We start from the raw sequence: 4,012 nt of genomic DNA, 5'->3' as shown, positions 1-4,012 counted from the left end.
AAAATATATAGGCATAGACCAACAATTGATTTTACTTATAAAGCTTTAGAGGGCATAGTCCCTATATATAAAATTATCACTATCTATACTAAACAAGGTAATAGATATACAATATTTCTCTCACAATCTGATGAGTGGAAGGCAATCTGAAAGGAAGTATTTATAAGATCTAGAATGAGATTACAGAGCACTTGCTCGTGATATTCACGATCTTAACTTCCCTTCAGAATAGACTAAATTATTGCTCAACCAAGTTAGAGAAAAACTTGAAAAAGAGTTGAAAGCATATTAGGTACATTTGAACGAAGAAGAGATCAAAAATCCTAATATGACTTTGACAATCATTCAAAATATGTGAATCCATATGCTACTCCTCTTTGGTAGCATTAGCACATAGAAAATGCTTTTGCTTCAACTAAGAGTAGTGGAACACAAAATAATTGAAGTAATTCCCACAAGAAGAATAAAAGCTAAATTTACAACCTTTACCTTCTGATGGTGATCCAAGTTCCTTTACGAACTAAATATCTATTTTGCCTATACTAGTTGTAAAATAAGGCATTTCCTGTCAAATTGCAATGAGTATGATGGCAATTGCAAGAATAACAATAGCCATAATCATCACATATCCATCCTTTTCTTTAATTAAAGGAGAGGATTCACAACTGTATATTAAGTAATACATAGGAGCAATTAAGCTTAATTAAGTAGATGGGTAGAAAAAGATTTTTTTTCCCTATATGCTAAATAACAAAGCCAAATACTGGTATTACAATAATGATGTCAAAAAGCTTAGCACATTTGATGAACAGACAAAGTTTTTCCTTAAAGCTTTCTCCATAAAGACAAACCCAAGAGAAAACTATGAATTACAAAAAGTTCATTAAAAAAATTTTGAAACAATTGAGAAATATACAATTTGATTCAACAAGCGTTATAAACATTATAAAGACATAGTGTCATACAAAATGCATTTATGTCTATACATACATGGCCTTAAAAAAATTTATTTTGAACATGCAATAAAGAGAGTTTATATAAATTTTGATGACTTGAAAAATGTCATGATTGCCTACCAAAATCTCATAAAACAATATGATATTGTAAATATGGTGAAGTTAAACAAAAAGAAACCCCTATAGACAAAAAAACTAATCATCTAAGAAGCCTTAAATTGTAAACTAATATTAAACATGGGATTTTATGTACCAAATTTAAAAATGAAAGCCATAGCAAGAAAGAATGCAAACTCCAGTTGATCAATTGCTAAATTTGTAAAAAAGAGGGGAGGTAAGGAATATAAAACCTTATTTAAACAACCAATAGGTCAATAGGAAGCTTGAGTTTATAAAACAACATATAAGCAAAACTATCCATTTGATAATAAAAGTTATTGTACAAGGAACGATTACAATGATAATCAAAGTGCCAAATGTGAATACCCATGTGCTAAAAAGCAAGATGATCATCGAGATTATCTGCCTAAGGGTAATTTTTGAGATTATCCATTTAGCCATGAGGAAAATAGGCTTAGAGAATACAATCAACCAAGAGGCTATAATATGCCTAGAGAATATGAAAGGCTTAAATAGTATGATCAAGCTAAGACTCCTACTTGTTATCTTAGACTATACAATCAAGCTGAATCATCAAGTAAAAATAATAGGCTCTCTAAGGATATACAATCTATAGCTAGGCACGTTGTGGTAAAATGGTTAAATACAAAAGAGCTACCAAGTATCTGTGTCATGATTAAAGCCCAACGTAGAAGAGTTGAACTGAAAGCCAAGATGAAAAGAATGATGATGAAGTAGAGATCATCTCTAACTCCCAATGGCGCTAAAAGAAAAATATCAATGCAGAAATCATCAAGACTTGCAACCACAAATTAATTTGGACATTAGTGATTTTAACACAGAAAGTCTTATACCTTTTCAGACTGATATGAATTTACCACTAGCGCAAAAGGAAAATCTTACTAAAGCTAAATGGCAAGGATGAGAAAAAGGCAATGAAAAGCATTTTAAATACCAAAATTATACTCACTCTAGGCCAACTTCTCATTATAGCACCTTACCATAGAGTTATATTATTTAGAGAGTTCTCACTTAAGAAGAAAGAAACTTTAATCCCATCTATGGCCATTGTAATTGAGCTACGGGATTATGATGATGAAGTTTCTACAATTGATATAAAATGGCATGACGAGATTCTGCACTATGTAGACCTTGGCTAAAAATTGTTTGCACAAACCAAAACTGAAAAAACAATTTCTTATATATAAAGCAGAGCAACCAAAAAAATTCTATACCCATTACTTCCACCATATATTTGGAAAGGAAATATTGACCCCTTAAAACTCAATCGTATGATTGAGAGGAAAGCCTAGATGATTTCCATGAACAATAAATCTTAAAATCTTTCCCTGAAATTCAGCCAATTTCAAAAGTCAATTTTTATTCAATATTCAAAGAAGTACCTAGGCAAGAAGTTCTTAAACTAAAAATTGCTACAGCTATAAGAGATTTCTAACTAAAGTTGGATCCTGCTTATCAAATTGATCAATAGAGAAACTATGTTTCACATATTTTTTATAATCAACTATTTGAGAAAATTAATTTAGCAGATGAGAATAATCCTCATACTATCATAATTGCTTGAGGATTAAAAAGTGATATTTGCAATCATGCCATAAATTTACTAAAAGACTACAAGGACATTTTTTCTTGGTCTTACACAAATTTAAAAGGCATCCCATCAGAACTCTGTACACACCATATTGAGATACTCTCTGGAAATATGCCTAAAAGGCAGATGCCCTATAGAATGAATCTTAATTACCAAGGTAAAGTCAAAAAAGAAATTAATAAACTTCTCTAAGCAGGATTCATCTATCCAATCCAAAATGATCAATGGCTTTCACCACTTGTAATTGTGCCTAAAAAAAATGGTAAATTACGAGTTTGTGTGAATTACAAAAAACTAAATAATGTAAATAAAAAGGAATATTCCTTATTCCTTTCACAAACAAAATTCAGTAGTAAGTCATGAGATATATTCATTTTTACATGGATTGTTTGGCTATAATCAGGTGGAAGTAGCACCTAAAGATTAATATAAAACAGCTTTTATAAGCCCATAGGGGGTTTATACCTATTGCAAAATGCCTTTTGGCCTATGTAATGTTCCTTTTACACTTCAAAGAGTTATTGTGGACATTTTCAGAGAATATCTCACTGATTTCATGAAAGTTTTCATAGATGATTTTAATGTCTTTAGCTCCAAAAAGAAACATTTAGTTTTCTTGCAAAAATGTTTCCAAAAATATAGAGAATATAACATTTCTTTTAATTCTAAGAAATATACTTTCTTTACAAATTTAAACATACTTTTAGGTCATATTGTATGCAAGGAAGGTATTCTTATAGACAAAAACAAAACTCAAGTGATTGAGATAATGTCTCCACCACATTGTGAGACACAAATCCCTAAGCCCCAAAGTGGAGTTGAAAGGGTGCCATGTGGTAGTAGCTAAAGCAGAAGCCAAATGAGCGTAACACATTTAGACTAAAAGCTCTTATTTGAAAAGTCGAGAGCAAGAGTGGAACTCCCAATGAAGGGCTTAAGGAATGAGCATGAAACAAGCAATAAGTGAGTCTCTAGAAAAGGGACACAAGAAAACCAATATATGACACGTGGAAGGACCCAAGATGGAGTCTGAAATAGACACAAGATGGAGTCCGAAATGGATCCAAGATAGAGTCTGAGATGGACCTGAAATGGAGTTCGAGATAGAACCCAAGATGGATCTGAGACAAAGTCTGAGATGGAGTTTAAGATGGACTTAAAATAGAGTTTGAGATGGAGTCCGAGATGGAGTTCAAGATGGACCCGAGATAGAGACCGAGACCGAGATTGAGTTGGAGACCAAGTATGAATCTAAATACTAATACAGGTTATGGGGTGAAAGCCCAAAGTGATTGTCCCCCTCGGGGGGGGGGGGGGGGGGGGG

This window comes from Selaginella moellendorffii, unplaced genomic scaffold (assembly GCF_000143415.4).
Source record: "Selaginella moellendorffii unplaced genomic scaffold, v1.0 SELMOscaffold_16, whole genome shotgun sequence".
NCBI classification, from domain to species: Eukaryota; Viridiplantae; Streptophyta; class Lycopodiopsida; order Selaginellales; family Selaginellaceae; genus Selaginella; species Selaginella moellendorffii.
This window is presented reverse-complemented; position numbering follows the sequence as displayed.